This window comes from Callithrix jacchus, chromosome 20 (assembly GCF_049354715.1).
Source record: "Callithrix jacchus isolate 240 chromosome 20, calJac240_pri, whole genome shotgun sequence".
Lineage (NCBI taxonomy): Eukaryota > Metazoa > Chordata > Mammalia > Primates > Cebidae > Callithrix > Callithrix jacchus.
Genome location: NC_133521.1, coordinates 442,891 through 459,184, shown reverse-complemented (window position 1 = coordinate 459,184; position 16,294 = coordinate 442,891). Strand labels below are relative to the sequence as shown.

General features: G+C 39.1%; 1 long non-coding RNA gene across 1 annotated transcript in view; it reads right to left on the bottom strand.

Moving 5' to 3' along the window:
* Positions 1–16,294, bottom strand: part of LOC144580515 (uncharacterized) — a 37,983-nt gene that overhangs the window by 10,803 nt on the left and 10,886 nt on the right. Inside the window, exon 2 of the long non-coding RNA XR_013530077.1 lies at positions 3,020–3,134. This is a non-coding gene — a long non-coding RNA (uncharacterized LOC144580515). The remainder of the gene's footprint in view (positions 1–3,019; positions 3,135–16,294) is intronic.

Below are 16,294 nucleotides of genomic sequence, written 5' to 3'. Positions count from 1 at the left end.
TCCTGTGTCCTCCCAAGCCTAAACCAGGAGGAAGCTGAAACTATAAATAGACCAATAACAAGGTCAGAAGTCGAGGCAGCAATTAAGAACCTACCACACAAAAAAAGCCCAGGTCCAGACAGGTTCACAGCCGAATTCTACCAGACACACAAAAAGGAGCTGGTACCATTCCTTCTAAAACTATTTCAAACAATCCAAAAAGAGGGAATACTTCCCAAATCATTTTACGAGATCAACATCATCCTTATACCAAAACCCGGCAGAGACCCAAGAAGAAAAGAAAACTTCAGGCCAATATCCATGATGAACATAGATGCAAAAATCTTCAATAAAATATTGGCAAGCCGAATGCAACAGCAAATCAAAAAACTTATTCACCATGATCAAGTAGGATTCATCCCTGGGATGCAAGGCTGGTTCAACATACGCAAGTCTATAAACGTAATTCACCACATAAACAGAACCAAAAACAAAAACCACAGGATTATCTCAATTGACGCAGAGAAGGCATTTGACAAAATTCAAGAGCCCTTTATGCTAAAAACCCTCAATAAACTCGGTATCGATGGAACGTATCTCAAAGTAATAAAAGCTATTTAGGACAAACCAACAGCCAATATCATACTGAATGGGCAAAAACTGGAAGCATTCCCTTTGAAATCTGGCACTAGACAAGGATGCCCTCTTTCACCCTTCCTATTCAATATAGTTCTGGAAGTTCTAGCCAGAGCAATCAGGCAGGAAAAAGAAATAAAGAGTATTCAAATAGGAAAGGTGGAAGCCAAATTGCCTCTAATTGCAGAAGACATGATAGTATACCTAGAAGACCCCATCACCTCAGCCCAAAAACTCCTGAAACTGATAAGCAACTTCAGCAAAGTCTCAGGATATAAAATCAATGTGCAAAAATCACAAGCATTCGTCTACACCAATAACAGACTTAAAGAGAGCCAAATCAAGAACGAACTGCCATTCACAATTGCTACAAAAAGAATAAAATACCTTGGAATACAACTCACAAGGAACGTAAGGAACCTCTTCAAGGAGAACTACAAACCACTGCTCAACGAAATCAGAGGGGACACAAACAGATGGAGAAACATTCCATGTTCGTGGTTAGGAAGAATTAATATCGTGAAAATGGCTATACTGCCCAAAGTAATTTACAGAATCAACGCTATCCCCATCAAGCTACCATTGACTTTCTTCACAGAACTGGAAAAAACCACCATGAACTTCATATGGAACCAAAAGAGAGCCTGCATAGCCAAGTCAATTCTAAGCAAAAAGAACACAGCGGGGGGCATCACACTACCGGATTTCAAACTATACTACAAGGCTACAGTAATCAAAACAGCATGGTACTGGTACCAAAACAGAGATATAGACCAATGGAACAAAACAGAGGCACCGGAGGCAACACAACATATCTACAACTATACAATCTTTGAAAAACCTGACAAAAACAAGCAAGGGGGAAAGGATTCCCTGTTTAACAAATGGTGTTGGGAAAACTGGCTAGCCATGTGCAGAAAGCAGAAACTGGACCCCTTCCTGACACCTTACACTACAATTAACTCCAGATGGATTAAAGACTTAAACATAAGACCTGGCACCATCAAAACCCTAGAAGGAAATCTAGGCAAAACTATCCAGGACATAGGAGTAGGCAAGGACTTTAAGAACAAAACACCAAAAGCATTGGCAACAAAAGCCAAAATAGACAAATGGGACCTAATGAAACTCCACAGCTTCTGCACAGCAAAAGAAACAGTCACTAGAGTGGATCGGCAACCAACAGAACGGGAAAAAAATTTTGCAGTTTACCCATCTGACAAAGGGCTGATATCCAGAATTTACAAAGAACTCAAACGGATTTACAGGAGAAAAACAAACAAGTCCATTCAAAAGTGGGCAAAGGATATGAACAGACACTTTACGAAAGAAGACATATATGAGGCCAACAATCATATGAAAAAATGCTCATCGTCACTGGTCATCAGAGAGATGCAAATCAAAACCACATTGAGATACCATCTCACGCCAGTTAGAATGGCGATCATTAAAAAATCTGGAGACAACAGATGCTGGAGAGGATGTGGAGAAAAAGGAACACTTTTACACTGTTGGTGGGAGTGTAAATTAGTTCAACCATTGTGGAAGACAGTGTGGCGATTTCTCAAGGCCTTAGAAATAGAAATTCCATTTGACCCAGCAATCCCATTACTGGGTATATATACAAAAGACTATAAATTGTTCTACTATAAGGACACATGTACACGAATGTTCATTGCAGCACTGTTTACAATAGCAAAGACCTGGAATCAACCCAAATGCCCATTGATTATAGACTGGATTGGAAAAATGTGGCACATATACACCATGGAATATTATGGAGCAATCAGAAATGATGAGTTTGTGTCGTTTGTAGGGACATGGATGAATCTGGAGAACGTCATCCTCAGCAAACTTACACAAGAACAGAAAATGAAACACCGCATATTCTCACTCATAGGTGGGTGATGAAAAATGAGAACACATGGACACAGAAAGGGGAGTACTAAACACTGGGGTCTATTGGGGGCAAAAGGGGAGTGCCAGTGGGAGGGGGAGGTGGGGAGGGATAGCCTGGGGGAAATGCCAAATGTGGGTGAAGGGGAGAAGGAAAGAAAAGCACACTGCCAAGTGTGTTCCTACGCAACTGTCTTACATGCTCTGCTCATGTACCCCAAAACCTAAAATCCAAAAAAATAAATAAATAAAGGGTCTTAAATACTTCAAAGATGGGTAGTGTTAAAAGTGTACATGCTAGCCCTGATTCTCTCAGTTATTAACATAACAGAGAAATAAAGTATACACTCAGTGGACAGGCATCATGGCTCATGCCTGTAATTCCAGCACTTTGGGAGGCCACAGAAGGTGAATCATGAGTTCAAGAGATCAAGACTATCCGGGCTAACATGGTGAAAACCTGTATCTACTAAAAATACAAAAACTTGCTGGGTGTGGTGGCACTCACCTATAGTCCCAGCTACTCGGGTTGCTGAGGCAGAAGAAATGCTTGAAGCCAGGAGGCAGAGGTTGCAGTGAGCCATGATGGTGTCACAGCATTGCAGTCGGGTAACAGAGTGAAACTTGGTAAAAGAAAAAAGAAAAGAAAAAAAGACTTTTAAGAGCACAGAAATGTTTCAATTTTTAAAAATTATCACAGGTTGGGTGTGGTGGCTGATGCCTCTAATATAGCACTTTGGGAAGCTGAGGTGGGTTGACTGCTTGAACGTAGGAAGTTGAGGCTACCATGAGCCATGATCACACCATTGCACTTCAGCCTGGGCAACAGAGTGATACCCTTTATTCAAAAAATATATAATATGGCCATGACAAAAATCATTGTAATTATAAAGATATATTTGAATTAATAGCATGAGTGTTACACTGCTTAAGATAAGTTGAAATGAACATTGGAAAAAATGAAGAAATAGTTCAAATGAGATGTTTGACACCCACACAAAGAATATTAAAGGTGAATCCCAGTTGGGTAAATCTGTCCACCAACTGATTGGATTAACATTTGAAACCAAAATGTTCAAACGTAGTTAAACAATGAATATTATTTTCTTTTTGCTTAAATTAAAAAAATTTGGAGTTTTTTAATGAATAAAAAAGTCATTTGAGAGGAAAATTATATCAAAGAAATTAGAATTATCATTTGATTATTATAACTTGGACAAGATGCAAATATATTAAGTAAATCTGTGAAAATAGAAGTCTGTATTCAAACACATAGATTTGGTTACTGTTTTTATAAAGAAAGTTAATCTATCCCTCAGCACACTTAAAGAGGCTTTGTTTCTAAATTTAAAAAAATAAGCCTGTAATCCCCGCACTTTGGGAGGCCGAGGCGGTTGGATCATGAGGTCAAAAGATCGAGACCATCCTGGTCAACATGGTGAAACCCCGTCTCTACTAAAAAAAAAATACAAAAAATTAGCTGGGCACGGTGGTGTGTGCCTATAATCCCAGCTACTCAGGAGGCTGACGGAGGAGAATTGCCTGAACCTAGGAGGCAGATGTTTCGGTGAGCCAAGATCGTACCATTGCACTCCAGCCTAGGTAACAAGAGCGAAACTCTGCCTCAAAAAAAAAAAAAAAAAAAAAAAATAGCGGCCAGGCACAGTGGCTCACGCCTATAATCCCAGCACATTTGGAGGCTGAGGTGAGCCAATTGCTTGGTGTCAGAAGTTTGAGATCAGCCTGTCCAGCATAGTGAAACTCTGTCTCTACAAAAAATACCAAAATTAGTTCGCTGTGGTGGTACAACCTTGTAGTCCCAGCTACTCCAAAGGCTGAGGCACAAAAATTACCTCAACCCAGGAAGCAGAGGTGGCAAAGAGCTGAGATCTTGCCACTGCACTCCAGCCTGGGCAACAGAGTGAAACTCAGTCTCAAAAATTAAAAAAATAAAGAGAAATAGGGATTTAAGAATATACTACAAGAAATTCTAATGTATTACTCTAACATACAAATTATTTCTTTTATAAGAAAAAGGAAAAAACTTTAATATTTTTTCATTCTGCTCCAGCCTTGCCTGCCTTACATGTGCTCAGAGCACTTACATTAGCCTACAGTTGGGCAAAATCAACTAAGACAAAGATTATGGTAAAATAAAGTATTGAATGTCTCATGCAATTTATTGAATAAAGTGAAAAACAGCACTATCGTAGGGCCAAAAATTGAAGTTGAGTGATTGTCAGCTGGAGATTCTCTACATATGTGAGAAAACCGAAATTAATTTGAAATTTTTATAAAATCAAATGACTTTGACTTCAAATTTGTTACATAGCCTCTGAAGTCCTGTGGGATATCAAATCTACTACTGATAACACCATTCTAGAAAATTAGCAATCCATCAATATTATACTCAAATTTACCTATTGATCATTTTTTAGGGACTATTAAGCAGTCATTCAATATAATTTTCATGGTTGTAATAAAATAATAAACATTTTAAAACAGACTAAAGTATCATAATTATTTTTATCTTTGGTGATTTATGAAGTTCACTCCTTTTGTTTAAAAAAAAGTAGAATTTCCTTTTGAAATCACTGAATTATGTAGCCATTACAATTGAGATGTAGAATATTTCCACCCACCCACTCCACACATTTCTTCAAGCTTTTTTAATAGTCAAAGCCTGACTGTACCCCAGGCATTGAAACCACTGATCTCTCTTTGATCCTACAGTTTTTCTTTATCCATAATAGTATAAAAATACAATCATAAAGTATATAACCTTTCTTTAAAACGTTTTTCTTGTGTTTTGAGGTAATTGTAGCCTTCCCATTCAGTTGTGATAATACAGAGGGATCCTCGGTACTCCAGCCAGTTTCCTCAAGGGTAACACCTTGCAACGCCATAATAACACATCACAGCCAAAATATTGACGTTGATGTAACAAGGAACAGAACATTTCCCTCTCAAAATTTTCTCATGTTGCCATTTTACAGAAACACTCAAGGTCCAAAAACCTCCTTAACCCCTGGCAACTAATCATTTGGTCTCCACATGTATGACTTTTGTCCTACTGATCATTTTTAAAAAGTTAAACATAATTCATTTTTTATTTTTAAGCACTTTTATTTAAAAAATGGAAATTATACAACCCCTCCAAACCTATGAGCACGTTAAATACCATTTTGCCATGACAGCTCAGCAGACTTCAGAGTTCTTAACACTACTCCAAGAGGAATATATATGCGGTTTTATCCAAATTAACACACTTAAAAATGTTTTAGTTTATGTAAAAATAAAGGAATTATGAATCAGCAGGAAAGTTGTTAATGTAGAAGCATCAACAATCAGCTCAGCAGATGTCTACATTTAATTTGTACATTTATAAAATAAGAACCTATTAACTGGCAAGGCACAGTGGCTCACACCCATAATCCCAGCACTCTGGGAGGCAAGTGGATCTCTTGAGGTCAGGAGTTCAGACCTCCAACCCGGCCAAGTAGGTGAAAACCCATCTCTACAAAAATTAGCCAGGCATGGTGGCAGGTACCTGTAGTCCCAGCTCCTTGGGAGGCTGAGGCAGGGGAATCACTTGAACTTAGGAGGCAGAGATTGCAGTGAGCTGACATCTCAGCTCACTGCAACCTCCATCACCTGGGCCATTCTCCAGCCCCAGCCTCCCAAGTAGCTGAGACTATAAGCATGCACCACCATGCCTGGCTAATTTTTACATTTTTTGTAGAGATGGTGTTTCGCCATGTTGACCAGGCTGGTTTTGAAGTCCTGACCACAGATAATCTGCCTGCCTCAGCCTCCCATGGTGCTGGGATTGCAGGTGTGATCCACCACACCTAGCTAATTTTTGTATTTTTGGTAGAGACAGGGTCGCACCATTTTGTTCAGGCTGGTCTTGAACTCCTGAGCTCAAACGATCCTTGTGCCTTAGGCTCCAAAGGTCTGAGATTACAGGTGTGAGCCACTGAGCTCAATCTGCTAACAGAGATTTAAAAATAGCTATGATAAATGTGCAGAGGCATAAAAGAAAGTGTGAATATGGAATGAGTAAAAAGACAGAAATCCCAAGAGAAAACAAAAAATATAAAAATTAAGATAAAAGCAGAAAGCTTGGCTGGGCACATTGGCTCATGCCTGTAATCTCAGAACTTTGAAAGGCCAAGGTGGGTGGATCACCTGAGGTCAGGAGTTTGAGACCAGCCTGACCAACATAGTGAAACCCTGTCTCTACTGAATATACAAAAATTAGCCAGGCATGCTGGTGGGCACCTGTAATTAAAGCTCCTTGGGAGACCGAGCAAGAAGAATTCCTTGAACTAGGGAGGCAGAGGTTGCAGTGAGCCAAAATCATGCCACTGCAATCCAGCCTGGGTGACGGAGTGAGATTCCAACTCAAAAAAAAAAAAAAACAGAAAGCAAAGAAACAGGAAATAAACAGCTCTTAGAGAAAATTCAGTTAGCAAAATTTGCTGCTTTGAAAAGACTGATGAGACTGATAAACTCCTAGCTGGATTAATAAAAACATCCAAAACACAAATTACTCATAGCAGAAATGAGAAAATATCATTATGGAAAACACAGATATCAAATTTATAATAGAATACTATAAACACATTTATAAACACATTTTGCCAATTAATTTGAAATTACTCTTTTGGCAACAAACTCGAAAATAAATAAATTTTATTGAAAAAAGCAAATTATATAAATGACAAAACAGGAAATACAAAACCTAGTCATATATCTTCTGAAGAAATTCTAGTCAAAAACCTTTCCACAAAGAAATCTTCAGGCCCTGCTGGTTTCACTACTGAATTCTATCAACATGCAGTTGAAGAAAAATTCACACAAACTCTCTACACAACAGAAGAGGAGGGAATTTTTTCCAGTGTATTTTATGAAGCGAGATGTCATGTCAATATAAACACCTGATAGTCCAGATGTGGTGGCTCACGCCTGTAAACCCAGCACTTTCTGAGGTCACGGCGGGTGGATCACCTGAAGTCAGGAGTTTGAGACAGGCCTGACCAACATGGTGAAACCCTTCCTCTACTAACTACAAAAAATTAGCTGGCACAATGGCATATGCCTATAATCCAAGCTATTTGGGAGGCAATCCTAGTCTCTGATAAAATTGACTTTAAACCAACAAATATCAGAAAAGACAAAGAAGGGCATTACATAATGGTGAAAGGATCAATGCATCAAGAAGAGTTAATGATCCTAAATATATACACACTCAATACAGGAGCACGCAGGTACATAAAGCAAGTTCTTAGACAAAGACACTTAGACTCCCACACAATAATAGTGGGAAACTTTAACATTCCACTGTCAATATTAGAGAGATCAACGACAGATAATTAACAAGAACATCCAGGATGTGAACTCAGATCTAGACCAAGCAGACCTAATAGATATCTACAGACTTCTCCACCCCAAGTCCACAGAATATACATTCTCAGCACCACATTGCACCTACTCTAAAATTGACCACATAATTGGAAGTCACTCCTCAGTAAGCACAAAAGAACAGAAATCAACAACAAGTCTCTCAGACCAAAGTGCAATCAAATTAGACCTCAGAAATCAGAAATTAATTCAGAACCACACAACTTCATGGAAATTGAACAACCTGTCGACTGGATAAACAATGAAATGAAGGCAGAGATAGAGATGTTCTTTGAAACCAACAAGAATGAAGACACAATGTACGAGAATCTCTGGGACACATTTAAAGCAGTGTCCAGAGTAAAATTTATAGAAATAAATGCCCACCAGAGAAGTAAGAAAAGATATAAAATCAACACCCTATCATCAAAATTGAAAGAGCTAGAGGAGTAAGATCAAAAAAACTAAAAAACTAGCAGAAGACAATAAATAACTAAGATCAGAGCAAAACTGAAAGAGATGGAGAAAAAAAAATTCTTCAAAAAATTAATAAATCCAAGAGTTGGTTTTTTGAAAAGATCAACAAAATAGACCACTAGCTAGATTAATAAAACAGAAAAAAGAATAATCAAATAGATGCAATAAAGAATGATAAAGGGCATATCACCACCCATGCCACAAAAATACAAACTACCATCAGAGATTACTACAAACAACTCTATGCACATAAACCAGTAAAGCTGGAGGAAATGGACAAATTCCTGGACACTTGCAACCTGCGAAGCCTAAACCAGGAAGAAGTTAAAACCTTGAACAGACTAATAACAAGGGCTGAAGTTGAGGCAGCAATTAATTAACCACCCAAAAAAAGTCCACGTCCAGATGGGTTCACAACCAAATTCTACCAGACATATAAACAGGAGCTGGCACGATTCCTTCTGAAACTATTCCAAACAATACAAATAGAGGGAATCCTTACCAAATCATTTTGAGACCAACATCATCCTGATATGAAAACCCAGCAGAGACTCGACAAAAAAGAAAACCTCAGGCCAATATCCATGATGAACATCAATGCAAAAATCTTCAATAAAATACTGGAAAACTGATTGCAACAGTACATCAAAAAGCTCATCCATCACAATCAAATAGGCTTTATACCAGAGATGCAAGGCTGGTTCAACATACACAAGTCTATAAACGTAATCCACAACATAAACAGAACCAGAGAGAGAGTCCGCCAACACAGAGGGGGGCTGAGGCAGTTCTAACTACCCCCATATAAACAGGACTTTAGGGAAGTTTACACAGCATCTGGGAAGAGCCTGCAGCACCTCAGCAAAGTCTCTGCAGGCAGACAGTGACTAGGCTGCCTCCTTGATGGGCAGGCCAGCCCTGATAAAGAAAAGGCAGCAGCACAGTGGTATCTCATAAATAAAGCCCTAACTCCGTGGGACAGAGCACCTGGGAACAAAAAGCGGTTTATGAGTTCTGCTGCAGCAGACCTAAACGTACATGCCCAGCAGCTCTGAATGAACAACGGAGCTCTCAGCTCAGCACTTGAGCTCCTATAAAGGACAGACTGTCTCCTCAAGCAGCTCCCTGACCCCGTATATCCAGAGTCACCTCATAAAGAAGAGATTACACTGACATTTGGTGGGTATCCTTCTGGGACAAAGATAAGAGAAGAAGAAACTGGTAGCAACCCTTACAGTTCTGCAGCTGCTGCAGGTGATCCCCAGGCAAGAGAGCCTGGAGTGGACCTCAGCAGTCCTACAGCAGAGGGGCCAGACTGTTCGAAGGAAAAATAAGAAACAGAAATAACTTCATCATCAACTGGACATCCACTTAGAAACCCAATCTGAAAATCAGCAACTACAAAGACGACAGGTAGATAAATCCACAAAAATGGGAAGAAACCAGCACAAAAAGGAGGAAAACACCCGAAACCAGAACACCTCTCCTCCTACAAGAAATCAGTTTCTCACCAGCAAGAGAACGAGGCTGGATGGAGAATGAGTGTGATGACATGACAAAATCAGACTTCAGAAGAAGAAGGGTAATGAGAAACTTCTGTGAGTTAAAAGAACATGTTCTAAGCCAATGCAAAGAAACTGAGAACATTGAAAAAAGATTTGACAAAATGCTAATGAGAATGGACAACTTAGAGAGAAATATAAATGAATTAATGGAGCTGAAAAACACAACATGAGAATTTCGCAAAGCATGGACAAGTTTCAACAGCCGAACTGACCAAGCAGAAGAAAGAATATCAGAGGTCGAGGATAAACTCAATGAAATAAAAAGAGAAGGCAAGACTAGAGAAAAAAAGCATAAAGTGTTCCAAGAAATATAGGACTATGTAAAAAGACCTAATCTACGTTTGATAGGTGCACTTGAATGTGACGAAGAGGATGAATCCAAGCTGGAAAATACTCTTCAGGATATTATCCAGGCGAACTTCCTCAACCTAGCAAGGCAGGCCAATATTCAAGTCCAGGAAATACAGAGAACACCACAAAGATATTCCTCAAGAAGAGCAACCCCAAGGCACATAATCGTCAGATTCACCAGGGTGGAAATGAAGGAAAAAATATTAAGGGCAGTCAGAGAGAAAGATCAGGTTACCGACAAAGGGAAGCCCACAGACGATCTCTCAGCAGAAACCCTGCAAGCCAGAAGAAAGTGGGGGCTGATGGTCAACATCCTTAGAGAAAAGAACTTTCAACCCAGAATTGCATATCCAGCCAAACTAAGCTTCAAAAGTGAAGGAAAAATAAAATCCTTTGCAAACAAGCAAGTACTCAGAGATTTTGTCACCACAAGACCTGCTCCACAACAGCTCCTGAAAGAGGCACTAAACATAGAAAGGAACAACCAGTATCAGCCACTCCAAAAATATACCAAATGGCAAAGAGCATAAACAAAATGAAGAATCTGCATCAACAAACTGGCAAAACAGCCAGCTAGAATCAAAATGGCAGGATCAAATTCACACATAACAATATTAACGCCAAATGTAAATGGACTAAATGCCCCAATCAAAAGACACAGACTGGCAAGTTGGATAAAAAGCCAAAACCCATCGGTGTGCTGTATCCAGGAAATCCATCTCACATGCAAGGATCCACAAAGGCTCAAAATAAAGTGATGGAGGAAGATTTACCAAGCAAATGGAGAGCCAAAAAAAAAGCAGGAGTTGCAATTCTCATCTCTGATAAAATAGACTTTAAAGCAACAAATATTAAAAGAGACAAAGAAGGACATTACATAATGGTAAAAGAATCAATGCAACAAGAAGAGCTAACGATCCTAAACATATAGGCACCCAATATAGGAGCACCCAGATACACAAGGCAATTTCTTAATGACATTCAAAGAGACTTAGACTTCCACACAATAATAGTGGGAGACTTTAACACCCCATTTTCAATATTAGACGGATCAACCACACAGAAAATTAACAAGGATATACAGGACTTGAACTCAGACTTGGAACAAGCAAACTTAATAGATATTTACAGAACTCTCAACCCCAAATCCACAGAATATACATTCTTCTCAGCACCACATCACACCTACTCTAAAATTGACCGCATAATTGGAAGTAAATCACTCCTCAGCAAATGCAAAAGAACAGAAATAATAACAAACAGTATCTCAGATCATAGTGCAATCAAGTTAGAACTCAGAATTCAAAAACTAACTCAGAACCGCACAGCTTCAGGGAAACTGAACAACTGGCTCTTGAATGTTGACTGGATACACAATAAAATGAAGGCAGAAATAAAGATGTTCTTTGAAACCAATGAGAATGAAGACACAACATACCAGAATCTCTGGGACACATTTAAAGCAGTCCCTAGAGGAAAAATATATAGCAGTAAGTGCCCGCATGAGAAGGAAGTAAAGATCCAAAATTGACATCCTATTGTCAAAACTGAAAGAGCTAGAGGAGCAAGATCAAAATAACTCAAAACACAGCAGAAGACAAGAAATTACTAAGATCAGAGCTGAACTGAAGGAGATTGAGACACGAAAAACCCTTCAAAAAATCAATAAATCCAAGAGCTGGTTTTTTGAAAAGATCAACAAAATAGACAGACCACTAGCCAGATTGATTAAAAAGAAAAGAGAGAACAACCAAATAGATGCAATAAAAAATGATAAAAAGGAAATCACCACAGACTCCACAGAAATTCAAACCATCATCAGAGAGTATTACAAACAACTCTATGCACATAAACTAGTAAACCTAGAAGAAATGGATAAATTCCTGGACTCCTGTGTCCTCCCAAGCCTAAACCAGGAGGAAGCTGAAACTATGAATAGACCAATAACAAGGTCAGAAGTCGAGGCAGCAATTAAGAGCCTACCACACAAAAAAAGCCCAGGTCCAGATGGGTTCACAGCCGAATTCTACCAGACACACAAGGAGGAGCTGGTACCATTCCTTCTAAAACTATTCCAAATAATCCAAAAAGAGGGAATCCTTCCCAAATCATTTTATGAGACCACCATCATCCTGATACCAAAACCCGGCAGAGACCCAAGAAGAAAAGAAAACTTCAGGCCAATATCCATGATGAAAATAGATGCAAAAATCTTCAATAAAATATTGGCAAGCCGATTGCAACAGCAAATCAAAAAACTTATTCATCACGATCAAGTAGGATTCATCCCAGGGATGCAAGGCTGGTTCAACATACGCAAGTCTATAAATGTAATTCACCACATAAACAGAACCAAAAACGAAAACCACAGGATTATCTCAATTGACGCAGAGAAGGCATTTGACAAATTTCAACAGCCCTTTATGCTAAAAACCCTCAATAAACTCGGTATCAATGGAACGTATCTCAAAGTAATAAAAGCTGTTTATGACAAACCAATAGCCAATATCATACTGAATGGGCAAAAACTGGAAGCATTCCCTTTGAAATCTGGCACTAGACAAGAATGACCTCTCTCACCACTCCTATTTAATATAGTACTGGAAGTTCTAGCCAGAGCAACCAGGCAAGAAAAAGAAATAAAGTGTATTCAAATAGGAAAGGTGGAAGCCAAATTGTCTCTATTTGCAGACGACATGATAGTATACCTAGAAGACCCCATCGCCTCAGCCCAAAAACTCCTGAAACTGATAAGCAACTTCAACAAAGTCTCAGGATATAAAATCAATGTGCAAAAATCACAAGCATTCGTCTACACCAATAACAGACTTAAAGAAAGCTAAATCAAGAACAAACTGCCATTCACAATTGCTACAAAAAGAATAAAATACCTAGGAATACAACTCACGAGGAACGTAAGGGACCTCTTCAAGGAGAACTACAAGCCACTACTCAACGAAATCAGAGAGGACACAAACAAATGGAGAAACATTCCATGTTCATGGTTAGGAAGAATTAATATCGTGAAAATGGGTATACTGCCCAAAGTAATTTACAGAATCAACGCTATCCCCATCAAGCTACCATTGACTTTCTTCACAGAACTGGAAAAAACCACCATGAACTTCATATGGAACCAAAGGGAGCCCGCATAGCCAAATCAATTCTAAGCAAAAGGAACACAGCGGGGGGCATCACACTACCGGATTTCAAACTATACTACAAGGCTACAGTAATCAAAACAGCATGGTACTGGTACCAAAACAGAGATATAGACCAATGGAACAAAACAGAGGCACCGGAGGCAACACAACATATCTACAACTATACAATCTTTGATAAACCTGACAAAAACAAGCAATGGGGAAAGGATTCCCTATTTAACAAATGGTGTTGGGAAAACTGGTTAGCCATGTGCAGAAAGCAGAAACTGGACCCCTTCCTGACACCTTACACTACAATTAACTCCAGATGGATTAAAGACTTAAACATAAGACCTGGCACCATAAAAACCCTAGAAGGAAATCTAGGCAAAACCATCCAGGACATAGGAGTAGGCAAGGACTTCATGAACAAAACACCAAAAGCATTGGCAACAAAAGCCAAAATAGACAAATGGGACCTAATCAAACTCCACAGCTTCTGCACGGCAAAAGAAACAGTCACTAGAGTGAATCAGCAACCAACAGAATGGGAAAAAATGTTTGCAGTTTACCCATCTGACAAAGGGCTGATATCCAGAATTTACAAAGGACTCAAACAGATTTACAGGAAAAAAACAAGCCCATTCAAAAGTGGGCAAAGGATTTGAGCAGACACTTTACGAAAGAAGACATATATGAGGCCAACAATCATATGAAAAAATGCTCATCGTCACTGGTCATCAGAGAGATGCAAATCAAAACCACATTGAGATACCATCTCACGCCAGTTAGAATGGTGATCATTAAAAAATCTGGAGACAACAGATGCTGGAGAGGATGTGGAGAAAAAGGAACACTTTTACACTGTTGCTGGGAGTGCAAATTTGTCCAACCATTGTGGAAGACAGTTGGCGATTCCTCAAGGGCCTAGAAATAGAAATTCCATTTGACCCAGCAATCCCATTACTGGGTATATACCCAAAGGACTATAAATCATTCTAATATAAGGACACATGCACACGAATGTTTATTGCAGCACTGTTTACAATAGCAAAGACCTGGAATCAACCCAAATGCCCATTGATGATAGACTGGATTGGGAAAATGTGGCACATATACACCATGGAATATTATGCAGCAATCAGAAATGATGAGTTCGTGTCGTTTTTAGGGACATGGATGAATCTGAAGAACATCATTCTCACCAAAGTGACACAAGAGCAGAAAATGAAACACCGCATATTCTCACTCATAGGCGGATGATCAAAAATGAGAACACATGGACACTGAGAGGGGAGTACTAAACACTGGGGTCTACTGGGGCAAAAGGGGAGGGCCAGTGGGAGGGGGAGGTGGGGAGGGATAATCTGGGGAGAAACACCAAATGTGGGTGAAGGAGTGAAAGCAAACAAAACACACTGCCATGTGTGTACCTATGCAACTGTATTGCATGCTCTGCACATGTACCCCAAAACCTAAAATGCAATAAAAAAGATAAGAATAATAAAGAAATAATAATAATAATAATCTGAAATAATTAAAAAATTAAAAAAAGAAAATTTCTCTCAAGGTACAGAACTGGGCGATGCAACAGCAGCAATGCTGGCAAGAAACTCTACTCAGACCTTTCTCCTCTACAGAATAAAAGAGCCTTTATCTGTGGTTGAAGAACCAAGAAGCACTCTCTTTGGGCTCTGGTGAATGCACATTGCTGCCAGAAGTAGGGAATATACATAAAAAGCCTGAAACCCTAGAGGATGTGCAGAAATTCACAAGGAATTCAGAGCCATGTCAGAAGAAGAGAATAAGAAGGCCATACCCCTGGGGCTCAGAGGCACAGTGCTTGCCTTAAAGTGGCAATCAGATAAAAAAATTCTGACCTACCCTCATCACAAGACTAACTGCTGTCAAGATACATATTATTTGCAAGAGACATACTCTTTCTTAGGGATAGAACAGAAGGAAGACTTAAGTTTGAGGGTAAAATTATCACCAGAAAAACATCCTCTGGCAAACCAACACCTACCCTCTACATAAGGTATTACCAGAGGCATTCAAATCCCATAAAGTAGACTGAGCATTGTGGCTCATGCTTGAAATCCCAGCACTTTGGGAGGCTGAGGTGAGTGGATCACCTGAGGTCAGGAGTTCAAGACCAACCTGACCAACATGGAGAAATGCCATTTTCACTAAAATACAAAATTAACTGGCTGTGGTGGTACATGCCTGTAACCTCAGCTGCTCAGGAAGCAGAGGCAGGAGAATTGCTTAGACCCAAAAGAGAGAGATTGCAGTTAGCTGAGAACAAACCATTGCACTCTACCCTGGGTAACAAGAGCCGAACACCATCTCAAAAATAAATAAAGAAAGAAAGAAAGAGAAAGAAAAAAGAAAGAAGGAAAGAAAGAGAGAATGAGAGGAAGAAAGAAATGAGAAAGAATGAGAGAGAGAAAGAAAGAGAGAGAAAAAGAGAAATAAAGAAGAAAGAAAGAGAAAGAGACAAAGAGAAAGAAAGAAGAAAGGAAAAAAGGAAGGAGAAAGACAGAAGGAAAGAAAGAAAAAGAAGAAAGAAAGAAAGAAGAAAGAAAAGAAGAAAGAAAGAAAGAAAGAAAGAAAGAAAGAAAGAAAGAAAGAAAGAAAGAAAGAAAGAAAGAAAGAAAGATCCCATACGGTAGTTAAAATCACGATCTAGCAAAATCACATCTCAAGCCCAGCTTTACTCAGAGAAATACAAACACCTATACTAAAGGCCCAGTAAAAGAAAAGGCATCTCAGTTTTAAGACATAAAATCTACTTATCTTGGTTTCTATATGGACATCTAATATGTCCAGATTTCAACC